Consider the following 20,673-nt stretch of genomic DNA (forward strand, 5'->3'; position numbering starts at 1 on the left):
GGGTCAAAAATAAGAGTTAACACATGCACCTAACAATCTATACTATGTGCGCAATTAACCCACAGGATCTAAGTGGATAAAATCTTCTAAATTAACACTTTACAAGAAATTCAAGAAAAGGGTTCAAGTAAAGATCAAAATCATCCTTACCCATGAATACAGAACACATCCCTTTAATGAAGAATTAAGAAGTTCAGAGATGCACTTTAGCTCCAGATGGGTACCTCATTATTAGAGACCTGAAAATCAGACATGGTAAACCAGTCACACAAATACAAATTTAAGATGCTACTTGAAATAATAATATTATGCAAATGCGCTACTCAGAACTCAATTATGGAATAGATACCATAAAGACAAGAACACCAGAAATAATTTACAAGCAGTAGTAGCCACGATGTTATAAATGTCTCATAAATAAGGAAGTAAAGTGCCTACTTTTAGGGACAGTCCCGGGGAGAGGAACAACCCCATGTGGCTCTGCAAGACTGAAAGGTACAGTCTCTGCCAGATCCATGGAAGTTTAGAACAATTTTAGGATACAATATGAAGACCAAGCAAAAAATAAATCTAGGCTTAATGCTAAGTTTTAAAGCTGTATGTGCAGAAAGCTCTATACGTTTTGCTTTTTTGAAAAGCAGAAGCAAAGTTTCTGTTATTACACAGTGACAGATGTACTTGCCAATAGTAATTGACACTGGCTTTCTAGGGGAGCACACTTGCACAACAATTTTACCCCACTCCTCCCCTTGTCCATATGTAGAAGAGCTCATTGTTGCAAGACTCTCTTCTAATCCAGAGGCTTGAAAACATTGGCAGTTTTATGGAAAAGGTTTGGTTAGAGGGATGGATGGGTAAGTAAAGGCTCCTAGTGAACATGTGCAAATAAACCCAAAGCAAACAAAAACACCCCCTTACATGAGAAGCTAGGCAAAAAGTTAGTATATAAACTTACATTCTGTCAGTGTGTTCTACAATTCTACCCTTTCAAAAGTGTGATCCTCCCTAAGACACAGGGCATCCTTCAAACATGCATTTTCCACTCCCTAAGTAACAGTATTTTCGTGACAAACTCTTAAGCACCTTAGCTAGAATACAAAGTTCAACCTTTAAGCTTTCCAAAATAATGTAAGATGATATATATCACTTCATCAGGAAGCAGATTTTAATACAAAGATTATTTCTTCTACTCACATCTTTAAGACAGCATTGTAACATATGTCAAAAATGTAAACTGCTTATGATAGCTATCAAAAGCCCGCAATGTCCCAGTAGAAATCTTTGTTGAGTGCTATTTGGTACGCAGATTATTACACCGACCCTCCTTACATTTTTCAGTAACTTAAAGACTTATTCTAGGGTTGCAGAACTACACGGTCTCTGCTCTCTGTTAAAAGGAATACTTAAAAAAAGCACTGTTGGGTTTTTTTTTCCCCAGAATTCATACATAATATGCATATACCCAGTAGGTGAAGTTTGACAAAATATTTCAATCCATGTTTATCATCTACACAATGCAACAGTAATTATATCAGAACAGCAAGAAAAATTCCTTCTAGTGGTTCTCTCCTATACTGAAACTTCATCTAATGTCTCATAGGGCTCTCACTACACAAAAGTCCTCTTCACATCCAGACATGAGTTAAATACCTTTGAAAGTCATTCTAGTAGGTATTATGCAGCATTTCAATATCTATTTTTTTATCCCTGAGCTGCCATTTAAGAATTGTTTGTTCAAAGCTATGTTATCAAGGTTTTACAATATATAAATTAATTGAACAGAGGCATCAAAATACATATTTAAAAAAAGGAAAACTGAAAACTCACAAATCAGCTAATTTCTCCTAGCTGTAAAAGTCCAGCAGTAAAAAAAAAAAAACAGAAAACTAATTCATCTGTAATTACCATATAATACAAGCACTATCTAAGACATATTTGTCCTCCAAAAGATCCTCTAAAAATCCTTAAGAGAAAGACAGACGTTTCTTACTCTTCAGGCCAGCGTTCACTTGCTCGAATAGCTTCCAATATGGTGTTGGCTGTGGAGTACTTAGAAGTTTGAAAAGTCCTATGTTGAAAAGAAGAAAAAACAGATATAAATAAATATACATTGAACAGAACTGCAATACATTACTCTAACAGTAATATATAAGAAACATTTCAGACAGAGGAAGAATCATTGATGATTACAGCGAGTGCCAAGAAAAACACAAACAAAAGGAACTTGAAGCTTTCGTAAGATGCAAAATAGGATCTACCTCCAATGATTCTCAGCTAGGCTGTACTGTATGTAAGCTTTCAGATACACAAATATAGGTGTGTATATAGCCATTAAATGTCATCTAGTTAAAAAAAAAAGTTCTGCCAAGTCTCCTCTGGAGCACAGTCTTAGTTCTGCTCAAATTGGGAATATTCACTGATACATGAGGAAGCTTATATTTTATTAAACAGAACCAGAAACAAACTGATCTAGAACTACATACATAAATATTAAGCTATCTTAGAAGCTTCTAAAAAAAATTATCTTCCGCTGACCAACCAATGTAGTTTCGTCATAAAATAAAGAAAGAACAGCTATTTCCCTGTGTGCACATGGGTTTTCTTATCTTCCTGATGGAATCCTAAAGCATTGGTATTACTTGCAAAAAGTTTTGAACAAGAGTGATCTTTTTTCATTTTGGGCACCAAAGTGCAGACTTCTATACGCATTAATGTAACAGGAAATAAACTATGCAGTTCAATTAGTTTAAAATAACCATTTTAACTGCCATTTCTATTTCTTCAAATATCATCTCAAATTTAATGAAACAACTTATTAAGTTTTATACAAAGTACCTGTAAGCTTTTATACCTTCAGTCTTTGGAAAATACCCTTTAGAAAAATTAAGAGCAATCGTTTAAGAAACTGTTTCCAGCTAGCTCCTTCACCTGCCTGCCAAAGGTTCTTGTGTTCAGAGCAAACCACGTACATGTGCCTGAGCTGCTTCAGTAGAGCACGTCTCCATTTAGTTTAAACCCATCCTCTTGGCGTTAGATGTTGCACAAGAACGGCTAAGGTGTATACACACACATTCTCATTTATGTTTTGTGGGCATTAATTCTGACAGTGGTGCAATAATAAAGAAGGTAAGGACAACTACAATAGTTTGCGAGCTAGGAAGACAACTATAGTTACAAGAATTTTCTTGTAAAAAGCATAAGGTTTATCCTTCAGACATTTTATTTTACTGAAATTAAATGTTAGAAAGTTCAAGGGTTCTGCCATAAGACCACTGAAGGAAACTATTCTAATAACTTATTCTGCTCTTTAAACCATTTGGCTTCTCCAAAGTGTACTTGTGAAGTCTCATAAATTCCAGAACTTAAGAGTTTCTGTTTGTTTTTCTAACAGAGATCTCAACATCTCCCAGCGCTCTATTACATATTTGTAACTCACACTTCTGGTCACTAGAAAGGCAGCTGAGTTGTACAAGCCTCCTTCCAAGTTTAAAAACATAATCCTCATGGTGCTCTTTGGATTTCTCACGTGTGCATTATAGAGTTTCTAATTAATCGCCAGTTACTTTTGTCATAAGCTCCAACATTAGACATGTTTCTGAATGCATCTTTCTTGAGAAACTGCAGTGCAGTTTTAAGATGTGGAGAAATGAACACACTGAAAACCAGAAAAGAAAACCTTCTTGTTTCATGTGGCCTAAAACAAGATTTCATTAGAAACTTTCAGAGACAAAGGACTTCACAGCACAGCCCTCTTTAAACACGCAATCTGTTAGTACACTAGCTTCCAACCATTCCCATGTTCTAGTCTGATAAGCATTTTTAGGAACTATTGCAATGTTATGACCTAGAAGTACCAACTAGAACAATTCATGTCTCTTTTGAAGATGACTCCAGGCAATGATCTGTAAGCACAGACCAACAGTAGCAAAGGCTTGACATAAACAGAGAGAAACCTCAGTGAACATTTGCGAAAAAGCCACACCAAACAACACAATTTCATGTCACCAAACCAGATGAGGACATGACAGCACCATGGACATGAGCACCAGGAGACTGCACTGCTCAACAGAACAAGTGTCCTGACACGCCACTACATACTTGATTAGCAGCCATCAAGAGAATCATCTACTGCACAACTCTCTACCCTTTGGAAAGAAGACTGCATACAATTTTTCTTTCATACAAATCTAAGCAGATTTGATAGAAACATTTCTCAAAAACATCAATCCCAAGAATATGCTAGGAAAGATATTCTGAGTTTGAGCCACCAACTACGGGGGCTTCACTACAATGTAGCAAAAAACAAAACTACCTGTTCAATTTAATCCTCAGATTCCCCCTAGGATTTGGAACACCTCTTCATGCCACTATACAGACGTCACCTCCATGTAACTTAAAACTTTATTTACTGAGGTGTTAAGCATCAAATGTAATGAAATAATGAGCCCTACAAATGCCATTTGCAGAATAAATTGCGAGAGCCTTCCTCAATTTCAGCGAGAAACAGAAGACAGAACTTTCTAATACTGCTCATGCAACACAAGGAAAAATTCCCAAAAACACAGTGCAGAAGGAAATCTTCTAGCAATCAGAGTTATTACATTTTCTAATATGACTCAGATAAAGAACGAAGTCAAAATTACTGTCTTCAGAAAAGCAATGCAAATGTTTTTCCATCTGGTTGCAAACTAACTGTTGTTTTAAGACAACAAGAAATATAAGTATCGTTAAAAAAAACATTTATTTCTTTAAAAGAAAAAGTAAAATGCTCATACACTGATGGACTAAAGACAATGATACTTGACTTCTCTTTGGTAACCTGTATGAATGAAGTTGAAGATCGATGTATTGCCTCACTGAGAGATGCCACACCATACCCATATCTTTCTGCTGACTTCCTAGTTAAAAAAGCAGCCTTTCTTGTAGCTTATTTCTTGCAGCTTAACAACTGACAACAGAGCAAAGGCAGCACTGAAAGAACTGCAAACTCTAAGAGCTGCAAACCATTTCCAGCGGTTGGTGTATGAGCAACAGAAGTATATCCAAGCAGAACAGTTAACTTTGCTAAACGGGAAAGAAGATATTACTACTTTAATAATACCCCAAAGTATTTCCAACAACGTTAACTATCAATTCTTGAAAGCTGGGCTTACTAGACGACTGGTTTCTCCATCACCCATTTAAACATCTGCAGATATGCTACATTCCTGAGACTATTTCTAACTACAGGAAGAGCATTAGAAGATGGAATGAGAGCGCATTACATGAGACAGAGCGTGAGATTTCTAAATGTTCATTAATCACACTGCCCCTTAGTTTGACAGAATGGAGACCATAAAAGGGAGAAATACTAACAGGTCAGTGGAAGACGACAAAAGTATCCACCAAACTGGTTTGGTTAGGAATGAAATTGAGTGAGAAAAGAGTCCAGCTAAACCAAGAAAAACTCTTCAAATGAAGAACTTACGAACCTAAGTACCAAAATTTACTGAGAACTTAGTTTACACACAGCGATGGAAAGAAGTATAATGCTGCAATCCAGAGATTAATAAACTCAATGCCACTTGACTCCTCCAGATGCAACTTTTTTCCTCATGCTAAATTGCATGAACGGTTTCCAAGAAAGACAATGGTCCAACGTTTGGACAATTACATCTTCAAGACTGATATAAAGGAAAAAAATCCTGCACTGCAAGGAATCCTAACCCATAAAACAATGCAGAATTGTCCAGCTCTCCTTTACTTTTGAAGTGTTTGAAGGATGCAAATATTTGTATTACAGGAAAACCTGTATTGTAAAGTTCTAAGACAGACAAAAACATCTTAGAATAAAAGTCCATCATTTTATTTTATGGGTTGCACAAACAAGGTAATTTTAAAGCATCACATCAACGTTTTTGTTTTAATCCACCCACATCACTAACTTGTCTCCCTCAAAAAAGGAAACAAATGAACATGTATGTTTCACACAGAATCACAGGGGTTGGAAAGGACCTCTGGGGATCAAGCCCAACCCCACTACTAAAGCAGGTTCCCTACACTAGGGCTTCCCTACAGTTTTAGGGCTTGTATAGCCTCTTAATAGGGGTTCACATCACTTCTTTCAGATAACATCACTGAAAATAGTTTTTTAAAAAACACACTGTGCCTTCAATAGTATTTCTCCATACTGAATTCTTGGAGTAATCTTCAGTAGCATTTAGCACCCGCAGCTCACGTGAAATGAGTAGGTGCTGAGATTCCTCAAAATTCTTGAAAACATATAAGGCCTAAAATTACATCTTTTTTCCAGTAAAAAGAACAGCTATCATCTGAGGGATATGAGTTAAAAGAGCTTTGAACACGAAGTAAACCAGCAGATGAACTGTAACTATTTATGTGCCTGTCCTTATCATATTCTAAATGCAAAGCAAAGTGACGTAACTCACAACGCGCTGTAATCGCAGAGCAGCTGATACCTGAAGTTTTTATCCTACTCGATTTCCCACCAACCTCCTCGTGTGCCTTGACTGATGCATAGGGCCTGGCACACAGCTCCCTGCACTGGTTAACTTTCAGGAATAAGTATATTTGTTGACCAAAGAGCAAAAATTAAAACTGCATAATTAAGTCCACGGTGCTTTGGAAGTCCCATCCGCCACGTGCAGGAACAATGAACAAGTCATTATTTAGCCTGAAAGAAAAAAATATACATGGGAGGGGGGAGAAACTATGTGAGCAGATTAAGATCCAAAGACTGCTACTCATTTTTAACAGTTAAATTATAAGACAGGAATAATTATTAATTTTGAAATACTTATCCAGTGAAAGATACCAGCAAAAAGTTGACCTGTGTACCAATATATCAAAACTCAGAGCCAGGCAAAAATCATCACAGATGACTGACTGTTAACAACCTGCCTTGAATCCTAAATACATTTATAACTGCATACAAGCGATTATAAGCATAATGATTATAAATAGGAACTTGATGGTGTCAAACGACACAGGTGTAAAGACAGATGCTAAAAGATCTTACGCCTGATGGGCCTAACTTTCCTGAGAGGAGGATTACTTTTTATGGATACTTGTATCAGTCTCAAAAAACACTTGAAAACCCCTCTCTCTTCATGCAGATTGTTATTTTGTCCCCTGTAAGTATGTGCAACACTGCTAAAGGGCTCAGATTTCTCCTACAGAACTAGACTGAGCTGCATTTCCTCACACTGCTGAAGTTAATAACTTTCACAAACTGAAGTTTGTAGTTGCTGAAAATTTGTGGCACTTACACAAAGTGAGGAGTGCAAAACATTTCTTAAGAACTGAAACTGCAGGTATCAACCTTCGTGTCAAAGCCATGCAGCTCAGTGAGAGAACTCTGCTCTCTTCGCCTACTTTTTAACCCTGCCCACAAAAATGCGTGTGAAGAGGGAATTACGAGGTTTTCACATTTCACGGTTTTGCGCCTCAAAAGGAAATGGGATAATCTCTCCACTTCAGTAAAATCAAGATGCCCCTATCCACCCCAGGCCAAACGCACACCGCACCGAGCTGCCCTCAGGATCCCCGCCCTGTCATCCCAGGAGGAGGCCGGCCCGCAGCCCCCACCTGGAACACGCCAGCTGCAAGTCCCGGCCTCGTGCTCCCACAGCTGAATCCCCTTCCAAGCCCCCACCCACGCAGGGAGCCCTGCGGCCACGTGCCCCCGCTTCTCTCCCTTACAGACCCGCAGCCCGCCCAGCCCCGGCCTTCCCAGTCGCCTCACCCAGCGCCAGCCCTGCCTTCCCGGCTCCCACACCTCCCGCTGTCACGGCTCCAAGCCGGCGGGCTGCCACACGCGGCTCCTCTCCTTCCCACCGCTTCGCTTCGCCTTGGGAAACGATTCCAGTTCCTGCCCACCTCTGTCACCTCGCGGTACAGCGGCCAGGCCTGACCTTCCGCCCGCCCGCCCGCCACATCCCTCCTGCCACGCAGCCTCGGGCACATCCTCGCCCGCCTCCCCCCGCCGGCCGCCCCCTCCCCGTAGAGACCCCAGGAGCCGGCCGCCCCCTCCCGCTTCCCCACCTGGCGGAGCGCAGGGCCGGCATCCCGCCTCCCGCGGCCCCGCTACCCGGGCCGGGCCCGCTCCCTCCCCTCCGAACTCGGCCCCTCGGCGCCGCCGGGCCGCCCCTCTTCCCCGCGGCGGGGCACGCAGCAGCCCGAGGCCCACACCCCCTCCCGGCCGCCGCCCCCGCCGCCGAGGTGCGAGGGGCGGAAACGGGTCGCGGCGGGGCCGTGAGGAGAGCAGGCCGCGCCGCGCCGTGCCCCGGCGGGAGGAAGGGCGGGGGAGGCCGCTGACGGGGCGCGGGGGCCGGGAGGAGGTTCGGGCACCGGGAGCGCGGCCTGCTCGGAGGCGGCGGGGAGCAGCCCGGCCCCGCGCACGTACTCACCGCCGGGTTCGCCATTACGCGGCGGCGCTGCCCGGCAGGAGACACGCGCGCGGGGAGGAGGCGGAGGCGATGCCCCGCGCCTGACAGCTCCCCGTCGGGGCGGCCCGGGGGCGGCGGCGGCGACGGCTTCCCCCACCCCCCGGGGGATTCCCGCCGGCCGAGGGCGGCACTTACCGGGCGGCCGGCGCAGGCCGGGAGAGGCGGGCGGCGGCGGAGCGGGCGAGGGCGGCGCGGCGTGACTGGCTCGGCGCGGCTCTCCTCCCCCCGCCGCCCGCCCGCCGCGCAGAGCGGCGCAGCGCAGCGAGGCCGGGAGGGGCGGCCGGGCCGGGGGCGAAGTTTCACTCGCTCCGCGCCGCGACCCCACCGGCCCCAGCGAAGCCGCGGGGACGGGCCGGGGGGCGCATTTGCATATTTCTCACCCCCGCGCTGATTGGCCGCCCGGCGCGGGGGCCGCCGCGCGCTGACACGGCGCCGCAGGAGGGGAGGAGGGAGGGGGCGAGCGAGAGGGGCGTGAGCGGCGGCGGCGACGACGCGGGGCTAAGGGGCCGCGGGCGGGGGGAGGAAGAGGAGGGAGCACGCCAGCGGGGACGGGGCGTGCGCGGGGGGCGGGCGGGGAGCGACGGGCGGATTTCCTCCCCGGGACACCTTCACCTCGCCCCGCAGCCCCCTCGGGAGGGGGCGGCCCCCGCGGGAGGCGGGCGGCGCGGCGGGGGGGGGGGCGGCAGCAGAGCCGATAAAATGGTGCGCGGGCGACGGGGCGAGCCCATCCAATATGGCCCCCTTCGCCAGCAGAAGCCAATCCCGAGCGCGTTTACTCTCGAGGCACCGGCGGAGGCCAGGCCCGGGCCGCGGGGCACGCTCTGCGGTGAGCGGCGCGGCCCCAGCGCTGAGTGAAGCGACGCCCGCCCGCAGCGCCACCGCGGGCGGCGGGGGATTCCCGGGCGGCGCGGGGGTGGCGCGGCCCCTCGGCAGCAGCGCGGCGCGCGGGCGGTCTCGCGCTGCAGCACAGCGCCGCCGCCGGGAGCCGCCTCACAGCGCCTCGCATCGCCTCACGGCGGGAGCGGCGCCCGCGGGCTGCGCGGAACCGGCGCGCTGGGGTCGTTACACAGCACCCCGGGTTTAGGCAGCGCCTGAGACGGCCCAGGCGCTTCCCAGGGAGAGGCGGTGTAGCGGGATGTCGGCGATGTGCCTCGCTACTAGCAGCAGCGCTTCTTGTACCGAGCAGAGCTGGGAGCGCACGGAGGTGCTGGAGGTAAATAGAGGTGGGCGCTGAGAGGGCACAGCATTGCACCACACCGTGTGAAACCGTTTTGGAAGTGGGTTGGTGAAGGCCCAGAGCACGTACAGCTTTGCAGCTAAGCTGTAATCCTTCCCTTTGCTTTCACGTATTTGTTTCACTCGTACAAAACACAGTTCCCCACGTACCAAATATTGATTGAAAGATCAAACTGTAGAAGCAGCAGCTGACAAAACACTCCACATCAGACGATCTGAGGTAACTTCTCATAAGTCGAGCTACAGGTTCCTGCTGCAGGACCAGTTTCTGACAGAACCATTCCCTGCAGCTGGACGGGGACCTCCCTGGCTGCTTGGAAGGATGCACTGAGGGGCTGCTTGCTGCTCTCTGTGGTGGCACAGACAGGCAGCTCTTGCTGAGAAGGCCTCAGCAAAAGGGAAGGGTTCAGCGAAGGACTCAACTGAAACTTACAGGAATGCAAGAGAATTTGCTGTTACCCGTGCCTCAGTGCTGAGCCTGCTGGGACTGTGTGGTATATACACGGGGATATGGGAAATCTCACCCTCAGGCTTTTCCTGCAGCCTGCCCTAAGACAACAAGGGATGCACTCCAGTTCTCTACCACCTGTTGCTTATACATCTAGGATGTATTTTGAGTGTTTCTCACCATAGCCAAGATCGGATTTCCTACGTGTATAAGAGATTTAACTGTGTATTGTCATAAATCAGTTGATTTTAGGGTTTCTAAACATCTTGCCTATTCTTGCAGAGAGAGAAATGTAAGATGGGGTTTTATTTTCCATTTGTTCAGAAAACAAGCACTCAATCTTCTCTCCCAGGCTGTTCACTAGCACACCTTGTAACAGTTATGCTGAAATTCTCATCTAAGCTTTCTTTTAGTTAGCCCTGTAGATTTTTTTCTGCTCCAATTTCTTTTTTTTTTCCTCTCTCTCACGAACAGTGGAAAACAACTCCAAGAAATGAACATACTTTTTAAAATTTTAGTGATTTCTAAAAGTAAACATATGTACTTCTGTATCCTCCATAGAGACAGAGGCCAGTACTTCAACAGAAGAAAGACAACCTTTATTCTTTTAGTGTATTTAGCAGCCAGTTGTAGTACTTCCTTAGCAAATCAATCAATGCACTTGTAACAGTGTGAAGGGCTTTCAGCTGTAGAGTTTCAATGGTAATGTCATAAGTTGAAAGTACAGATTTAGAATAATAAAGCTCATGAATGACTGAAAACAGGATCGTGGGACTGGTTATTCTGTTGCTGAAAAGGACATTGAATCCTACGAAGCCCTTAGAATTTAGGAAAAAAGCCTGGTTGATTAAATGTACAGAATTAAATGCAGACTGATGTTTTGGGCTTTATTTTCTTAAGCATGTAGCTACTCAGGTTTGGAGGTCACTATTACAAAGCTTTGACACGGTGTTAAATTTTCTTTCAGTTTAAACTTCTGCCTCTTTATATCACCATCCAGAAGTGATACTATTGTTTCAAACAATCATAATTTTAGCATTTTATACATTTTATGAGATCCTTGTTTTTTCAGTACTGCAGTTCTTTCACAAGGTAACTGTAACACCTTGATTAATCAAAACACACAGTTGACTTCTCTTGAGTGCTGAGTAAGGTGAAGGTGGAAGATTACTGTGTCCCTCCCCTCCTTTATTTTCTTCAGATGTCCCACGTCAGCAGGTAGAACACATGCATTTTTATGATCTTGACTCCCACAGTGCTGTAGCAATCCCTTCTGCCTTAGGACTTGCTGTTTGTGTGCCTTGTGGTCTATAGAGGAAGAAGATCTGTACTCTACAAAACAAGGACGTTCTTCTTTTATACTGCTCTGGGTGTGGGATAAAATTTTCCAAGAAGGAAAAAAAAAAAAGCTACAGATGAAATTGATTAGTGCACTTGCCTGGTTTCTTGTGCTTTGACTGCACGTGAAATTTGCTGCAGGGGTATTGAGGTCAGGACGGGAATGAAGTTCGCATGTACCGAATCAGCTGCTGGGATTCTGTTGTTGCCACTGTGACTGCTTTGATCCTTCTCAGTAGCCACTCTGTGTGACTTGGGAAAGCAAGGAGTGATTGCCTGTACAGACTGCAGCTACTAGAGCAGCTCTACATAGGTCTTTGTCAGCAGTGTAGAAGCCTGGTGAGAATCTGTGATGCAGGTGAAGGCTTGTAGTGCCATGCAGGCTGGGCCTTTGTTAATGTGTTTTGGCTGCTTGGTGCACTGCCTTTACAACCTGCAGCATGAATATGGAAGAAAACACTTTTAGGTTACTTCTGGAGCCATAAACAAATCTGCAAGGTGAGGGTAAGCTTGTTCATTTTACCTCTGAATAGATTTACAGTCATAGGTTCCCGTACAGTTCAAACTGGGGAGGTCTGCTTTGTTTTGTTGTGCTGTTGGCTGGCAGTTTGTACAAACATTTGATCTGAAATGTACACGGGAACTCCTGCAAGCAGCAGCTACGCTCTACACCTGCAGATGTGAAACACTGCAGATGCAAAGTACATGGAAGCAGATGGTTTCTCTCTTGGCCTCGAAAATGCAGATGTAAAACAGGGGGTATGGTTATGAATCTGTTTTAGATTAGGAGAAGCTTTATTTCTTTTGAGTGTGTGAGGGGGAACAATTGCATCCAAGGGTCTAGATCAGAAAAAGAGATGGAATATTGTGATAAATAATAGCAAATCAAAATCTGATTCATAATTATATTTGCAAGCAAGCTATTTGGAACATGGAAATCTCTTGGCAGCCAAAATGTTTTACTCCGAATAGTATGTCCCGGGAGTTTGGCTGGCAGCTGGAGACTACTGTAAATTGAGTAAACCTGCAGTTAGGATATCAGAGTGCTGCTTCCAGTGCTGTTTCCTCAAACACGTACACCTGTAGTTTGGTTGTCTGCTCACCACAATGACAGCTAGCATTGCACGTAGCTGATAAAACCGTGATAGTACCAAAATGAAATCTGCTGTGAGATAGGCAGTACGAGAGGGAAACATTTTAAAATCTGAAGTTACTGGAATAGTATTTTTGGCAAAATCCTGTTTTCATTAAGAAGTCTAAAAAGCCCTTTTTCTTTAGGGGATTGATTACGGTAGACTTTTTTTTAGTTTATTTTTGTCAAAGGTTTACTGTGTTGTCTTTTGAGAGAGCAGAAGCTTATCTCTTGAGAGGCTGAGAAAAACTTATGAATCTCGGTACTGATGTGAGAATCTTGAGTCAGGTTTCAAAACGTAATCTGCAAAGATCATGTCTTAAAGAGGAAGGATGACACAGGACTGCTTCTAAGCATTTGTGTTAGGAAGAAAGTAAGCCCTTTAAGAGCAGAGTTGGAAGTTTTGGTGGGTATGTGGAGCACAGGACTGAAGGTCACCTGACCCTCTTTGGACAGCCCTGAAGGTTTCATTCTCCATTTCAGTAAGAGAGCTGAATGGGGAAGATTCTTGTCAGAGATTGAAGATAGTGATAGTTGTAGAAATATGGTGCAGATACGTGGTGAAATCTAGAGGAAGCCTGCAAGTGACTTGAACCTTCTGCAAACTGAAGTATTTTGGATCGTTCTAATAGACTAGATGTTGAGAATGAATGCAGTAGTTAAAGCTGGTTTTATTGTATCTTTCCTGTTTTTATTTTCAGTTCTTTTGTGCTTCTTTCTGTTAATAGAAATTGAATGGATGTATTACCTGTTTTTTGAATGCAGAGCTTAAAGCAAGTGTAGTATTTTTGTTTCGTATCTTGTACCCTTACTAAGATTTACTTACAGTAAGACTAATTACTACTGTTTGTTGTTCACGGGCTCTCTTAAATGATAGAGGAGGAAAGAGGAGAAGAATAGCCTATGGGGAGTTGATTTGTTGTGGGATTTTTGCTTTTAATAAAACACTTTTCTGGGTCATTTTCTGACTATGAGATGACAGTGGGTCTCCTGCTAAAACATTTTTATGCTTTGCTTTTGGTTTCTTGCGTCTTGCTCTGGTAGTAAAACAAACAAAGTGTTATTTTCAGGTGTTACAAGACAAGAAAATGAACTGGGAGAATTTCTTGAGTAATTGTAGCTATAGGGTTTTCTTTCTAAAGATGAGTGGAGGTTTAGTGGGGCCCCTCCCTGTTGAGGGGCTTTTAGTGTTTTTACTCATGTGAGAGTGGTAAGTGTGTACTAGAGGAAAACGAAATACATCTTGAAGATGTGAAGCATCTGATAAAAGCTTGGGAAAGTGTGGGAAGAAAGATCAGCACTGGTGTGGATCTTTAATTTTGAATATTGGATAGGGAATCATTTTAGGCTATTTAAAAAAGTGATTTAGAAAAAATGTCATGTAGCTTCAGTGTACAAAATTAAGTGTAAGAGTAACTAGCTCATCAGCCATTCTAGGACTAGTAGGGAAGTAACTCTCCTGAAGGAATAACACAGCTGTAGTCTGAAGCAGTTACCCCATGAATAGGGTTATTACTCTCAGCTGGTAGGCTTGTGGCACTTACCTGTGTAGCTCTGCTCACATTTTTGGGGTTATAGCTTCAGGAGTGCTGTTCTGGTCTGAAATGAGTTGTAACAAACTACTGTTAGTATTGTGGCCCCTTGAAAACTTGCCGTGAAACTTACTAACTCGTGAGGGCTGGTATGATCTATGTACTCTGAAAGCTGTGCCCCATACATTTTGTACGAAGAGATATTCATGCTAGTCTCGTCAGTTGTGAGCGGTGCAGGAAATAAAGTAAAATGTGAAGTTCTAATGCAGTTCCCTGCTGTAAAATGCTATTTATTTCCTGACCGTATATGAAAGCTACTGTAACAAAACAGACAACAAACTGTTAATAGTCACTCTGTTCCTCTTCACCCTTAATTTCCTTTTACTCTGCCTGTAATACCCAGCCAGTGAAATGAACTCTGGAAATCGTTTGAATTGTGTGGTATAGCGCTGTGCTGTAGCACATGTGTTGCCTCAGGAAAGCTCTACCGTCAGAAGCGTCTGGAGAGTCTGGATCTGCGCTGGTTTGTGTGAGACACTCATCTGCGTGCTGTGACGCGATGCAGCAGAGCGTGACGGAGCGCTGCGGATGGGAGGGAGCTCCGGGCGCCCGTACGAGACTGAACGGAATGTAGAGATCTGCTGCTGCCCTCTCGTGGTGCTTGCAGTGGGTAGCTGTATAGCTATTGCAATAGCAGCGCGGCTTTAAAGCTGTGATTTTAGCTGCCTATGAAGTTAAAGGTGTATTTCCTTCCTTCTTTCCCTCCTTCCTTCCTTTTCCTGATAAGCAAGAGCTTCCAGTGTTGTAGGATGTGCACTATTTTTTTTTGTTGTGAAATGGCGAGCTTTGTGGATAACAGGAGGGCAGAATTTATCTAAATTTTAGCAAGGCTTTTCACACTATCTCTGTAAGTCTGAGGACTTCATGGGCAGACAGCTAGATAAGTTTAAAAAAAAAATAAATCCCACAATGCAAACCTACGAAAGAAAGTGAGTCAGTGTGATGCTGATATCAAATCGGATACCACAGGGATGCATGCTGGGACTAGTCCTGTTAAACACTGTTACTGAAAGACACCAAGTCAGAGAAGGCACTGCAATATGCTCAGTGACAGGGCCGCCATTCAGGGACTTGGCAGGCTGGAGGGCTGCCAGGTACTTGCTTTCCTGAAGCTTGCTTTCTATCATTAGACCCTTAAAATTTCTGAAGACATTTCCTATGCAATCTTCAGCTTGTCAGTGCTGACTTTGAGTAAGTCCCCTTCAAACTTGCACTGAGGTGACTTCAGTAATCACGAAACTGTGAGAATGTTTTGGTTGTAATTCTGTATTGCTAACCTCAGGGTGCAGTTTACCTGGTCTTAAATAATTTTTGTGTGTGTATGCATTGAATCTTTACAGTGAACTCATCTTAGTATGTGCAGAAGCAAGATCTTCAGTTCGAGGCCTCTGAAATAAATCTAGTACTATGTATATTTCATATGCAAACCACTGTCTTTGAAGTTCTCAAGATATCGTGAGTTAACTGCTAACGTTGCTGAGACGTGTAAGCTACGTAGTTGAGCACTTGAAATACATGCACTGCAGAAATCAATTTGGGTCATCTAGTCTAGACCAGAAATCATGCTGGTTTGTACAGTATACATCAGTGGTGGCTTTGTGTATTTGCTGAGCCTGTCCTACACTTTTCAGTATGGAACAAGCAACAGGCTGTCTGACTTTTAGAGTAAAACTTTTACATCTCTTTTCTCAAGGGGTAAGCTGTGTGAGATTCAGCAATCATGCGGTCCAAGTGATTTAGGGAATCCCTAGTGAACCCCGAGTACTGTAAGAGCAGTAGCAGGTAGCAGCAGCTCTCCCCATTTGTGTACTGAAACCCTCCAAGAGGGAGTTAAAGGTAGAAAGGAGATGTCACTTGGAGAGGTTTTGTTTAATTGGGATTATGCAGCAATTTGGACCCATGTACCTAAATTCAGTTGAAATGATTCTTTGAGTCTGTGCCTAAACAAATGAAACTCCTTTGGACCTTGACTCTGGGCCGAAGTCAAATATTTAACATCAGCTTTGAATCGATAAGTTAATGTGATAAAATGAACTTTTAAGAACTTCTGCTTTCATTTCTCAAGTTAAGCTTCATTTCTGTGAAGCTTCTTTACCAGTCACGATGCGCAAGAATATGGCAAAAATTAAACTTAAAAGCCTTTTAAAATATCACCTGTGGAAACTACTGAGACAATAATGTACAGGCTAGCATAGTAGTAATTGTCTTTATTGCACTGTTGGCTATTACTGCATATGGTGGACCAGGTCTATGCAAAGGAAAAAAGAAGTCTGCATCATCGAGCAAAATGTTGATTGGCCAAAGGACAGACTTGCTTTTCAACAAGTTAATTCTAATGTGTTCTGCCTAGAAAGTTTGGGAACCTTCTGTCACTTGTCTGGTTTGCTATTGGTGCCATAGAACATAAATGAATTTTCAGATATTGAAACCTATCTTGTGTTTCATAAAGCATGTAATAGCAATTTGTCTTGTGGTGACAAAGGACTCTCTTCTAGGTAACTAACTGTAGTTTACTAAAGATGAGGTCTTAAGTATTTGTTCTATTGGACCTTACCTTGCTGGCACGGACTTTTAATACCTGGTTTCTAATGTGTTCTCCATAGCCATCAAGGAATTTGGATTAAACTTTCTTCCTTTTTAAAAAAAACAAACAAAAAACCTCTTTCTCCAATAGTTGCTGTTTCCTCTAGTACCACATCAGTTATCTAATGCCTAAACTGTCGGGAAAAACTGTGCTTTGTTTATTTGTTTGTTTCCCGGTAGTACTTAATGAAACAAGATGGTGGTCAGGGGTAATGGCTCCAAGAAGTTGATAGTGGTTTCTCATATTTAAAGTTGAATTAATTTTAAATGTTTCACTTTATATGAGCATCTTTATTGGTTACCGGAAGACTGTGTCTGTGTTAGCGTGTGTTTATATACATACACGCATATATGCAACTTTTTAACAAGGGTCACGCTTCTACTTAAGAAAAGGCTACGTTTGTAGCATTAATGCTGCACCACCCTCACCTTGCAAGATCACAGCTAGAACTTCTCTAAAAGTGGGACTAGTCTGCTCACAAGAGGGCACTGCAACCCTACTTATGTGAGCTGTTAAACGTAGTGATGAGGTCTAGCAAGAGAAGGCAAGTAATATTGTCACTGTCTAGCCTCTTTCATTTTTAAACCAAGCTCGTACCACTCAAGATCGCCAACTTTTTTTTTTTTTTTGCACAAACTGAATTTTTACTTATTTGAAGTAATGGAGAAAGTTGAGTGTAGAACTTTGAAATGGAATGCCCACTTTTTTGTTCAGAGTATTGTAGCTGGTGATGACTGAGTAAAGCGAATGACACAATAAAATATATGATCTCATTAAAAAAAGACTGACTGTAATGAAGTAGTTTAGTCACTTATCAAAGCCTTAAGTGTTATTAGACAGCTCAGTAGACAAGTCATCATAAAAGGAGTGTTCACTTAGTAAAGATTAATTATAGCCTCCAGCATATCCAGTTTATTATGTCCTGTAAGTATGACAAACAGCTGGAGGAACGTGTTTGTCTTTACACTTGATAGCATTCTCTTGCCTTGAGGTCTGACTTCTGAAAGAATAATTAGCTGTTGTGGGTGACTTGTTCCTAATTCTGCAAACTATTTTTTGTTTGTTTGTTTGTTTGTTGAGTCTGTTTAATCCTGTCCTTTAAAACAAAATGAAGGCATAGGGTCTGATACTGACGTTACCAATACATAACTTTTAAAATAGTGTCTGAACTCTAAAGCAGAGTCCTTTTTTTTGGTACTGGTTACCTTTAGCCCATGCATTTGTTGGATTTAAAGAAACTTCAAACTTTGAGTCTAGAATGATTTTTCTCAATGGAGCTGTTAGACTGGCAGCCCACAAATGGTTGGGTTTTCAGGGGCTGCAGAAGAGATTTATTATAACAAGATGGTTTTACAATTTCCTGTAATGACTTTCATGCCTAAAATTTCTTCCCATTGATTAATACAGAAACTCATGATCTGTACGTTATGGAAAAGCATGTATCATGGAGTAGGCAAGGCATGTTTGGAGCCAAATTATGTGAATAACTTATGGAGTCAGAAAATCTGCTGGGGAAAAACTGTTCTTCTGTATACATTTATATTCCCTTTTGAAAAGCATGTGCACTACAGGATTATGGTGCAAAATGGAATGTGGAGCAAGTGTAAGAGCTAATGAAGACATCCAAATATTTAATGAGAAAAAGAGTTACTGAGGAAGTGAAGAAGAAATGGCATAGAGTCTTAGTTGACTGAGGAATGCCTTCTGACAACTAAGATTTAAAAAATAAGTTTAGAATCTCAAGAATAGGTTTCAACAGAAGAATACAAATTTGCATTTTATTCAGTGCTCTGATGGAAATATCAAAAAGGGAGACTTTTAAAACACTGAGAACTCGCTACAAGAGGTAGTGGCAGTTGTCGATTTTTGGCAATTAAGACTGAGTTGCGGAGATGTTATAGTGCGGTTTTGAAACAAATTTGTCTTAAATAATGCCTAGATAATTGTGGCATCAAAACCAGATACCGCACACTGAGTGACATGCTGAGTCCTTTTTAACAGCTGTAAAACTGTTTTCCAGGGGAAAGGAGTGTGACCCGTTAAGTTGAATGTGATTCTGTGTGGCAAGGATTAAGTACATCAGTGTGTCACGGTGAGTGTGCAAATGTAGGTGTCACATTGGTATGATGTATCTTGGTAACTTGGGGTGGAGAAGAACGTCAGTGCCTTAAAGGATGGAGGTGTCTCTCTTTGACTGGGATACAGACAACTCATTTTGTAATCGGCATGTTTTATGTTTCAGTGCAAGTACTTTTGAAGTTCTTGTTCTTGTGCCTATTTCCAGGCACTGACTTGATCTTATTTGTGCCTTTGACATTTTATTGTATGTATTGAGGCAGTACTTTTGCAGTTCTGGCTCGGTAACAAGACTTGCGATGGAACAGAAAACACGTTATGAGAGATAATCATTTAATGTCAGAAACTTGCAGTACTTGTTTATGCAGGGGTAACGTTGTTCTCTGGTGAAACAGGAGAAAACTTGGTCTCTCGGGGTCCTTAGCTCTGTCATGTCCTATGGTAGGCTTGCTGTTTCTTTCCTTCACCTAGCAGATAGCAGGAAGCTGACATATATCAGTATAATGAGATAAATCTCTTGCTGATATTCATAAAGCATGCAATAAGAGCATGACACAGCTGACATTGGAAGTTCTAAAAGCTCTTAACATTTCTTAAAATTAGTTCTGTAAATTTCTCAAGTACTCCAATGTATTTATTATGTAGGTTACTCCTCTTTATGTCCATGGAAATGAAAACAGCTATAAAAAGCACAGCAACACTATTTAATAGAGCAAATTCTTAGTTATAAAACACTACTTTTCACCAGTCACCACAATTAGCCAATTTTTTGTGGATGAGCTGATCGAGACTCTTCATTTCATGGTGTGACAGCTGTGCATATCTGTCTGATACGTGGCTTATCTTTCACATCACTGTCATCACTGCTGAAATGCACCACCCACCGCCTCCCTGTGCTCATGTCCACTCTTCAGCAAGCATCAATGAATGTCAGTGGGTACATTTGTTTCCACGCGGAGGAATTCTATGACTTAGCTTTTCTTCATACACACTTCCATGTCAGAATGCCCCTCTGCTGCCATCTGTCGCATGACAGCAAAATATAACGGAGTATTGGTGGAGTTCAGCCTCTACTGCCATACCACCAACTTAAAACAGGAGACATTACTTTTGGAGCAGCCCTTGTAGTCTGACAGACTTTTTTCTTAGCCAACTGAACACACCTTGTATTTCTAAAGAGAGCAGGTTACCTTGGTTCTTTCCACTTAGAGTACAGAAACATCGGCATATTTGACAGCAACAGCACACTAGTATTGAGATGCAAAGAAATATGTGTATGTATGGATTAATTTCCTCTTGAGCTATTTAACACCTCTTTAGGTTAATAGCAAGTAGGCATTCCTTTGGCAGCTTACTGCTAAATGAATCCTGGATATCTACTAATTCAAACTAATTAGGAAATAGTCCCTTTTATATAGCTATTTGGATCTTAAAGATTGAATGGAAATACATACATTTTATAGCAAAATCCAACACAGTTACTTATCTGAGGTAGACAAACCTCTCTAAATACAGAATTCCACCATTCCAGTTTATCCGTTTAATTTAAGAAACATCTGATAAAGAAATGGAGAGGTGATGGTATGTATTGGTATTGTGCTACTGAAAGTTTTAGCATTTCCTTTTCACATTCAAAGGAAACACAGAACAAAGCCATGGGAAATGAATTAATATCATTTATTAACCACAAAACTGAAAATTGTGTACCTGCAGAATAATTGTATTTCATTCTTCTGTCTTGAATAGACTTGACCAGGTGGATCGCGCTGATGATGAGTCAATAGGAGGGGAGTTGTAGAAGTACTAGTTAAATGCATGGC

At 42.7% G+C, this 20,673-nt stretch overlaps 1 protein-coding gene and 1 long non-coding RNA gene across 11 annotated transcripts in view; one reads left to right on the plus strand and one right to left on the minus strand.

Moving 5' to 3' along the window:
• CHD9 (chromodomain helicase DNA binding protein 9) overlaps positions 1-8,634 on the minus strand; it is an 84,743-nt gene extending 76,109 nt beyond the window's left edge. For 6 of the 9 annotated variants that reach the window (XM_021408930.1, XM_021408927.1, XM_021408931.1 and 3 more), the window contains exons 1-3: positions 8,583-8,634; positions 1,991-2,068; positions 151-239 (exon numbers count right to left, since the gene is read on the minus strand). The gene's annotated coding sequence lies outside the window, so the exon portion shown is untranslated. Of the gene's footprint in view, positions 1-150; positions 240-1,905; positions 1,925-1,990; positions 2,069-6,458; positions 7,936-8,408; positions 8,543-8,582 lie in introns of those variants that run through there. The other 3 variants (XM_021408923.1, XM_021408924.1, XM_021408926.1) reach the window with 3 other exon arrangements.
• Positions 9,409-20,673, plus strand: part of LOC110404546 — a 94,026-nt gene continuing 82,761 nt past the window's right edge. For both annotated transcript variants that reach the window (XR_002442311.1, XR_002442308.1), the window contains exon 1: positions 9,409-9,660. This is a non-coding gene — a long non-coding RNA (uncharacterized LOC110404546). The remainder of the gene's footprint in view (positions 9,661-20,673) is intronic.

This window comes from Numida meleagris, chromosome 10 (genome assembly GCF_002078875.1).
Source record: "Numida meleagris isolate 19003 breed g44 Domestic line chromosome 10, NumMel1.0, whole genome shotgun sequence".
NCBI lineage: Eukaryota > Metazoa > Chordata > Aves > Galliformes > Numididae > Numida > Numida meleagris.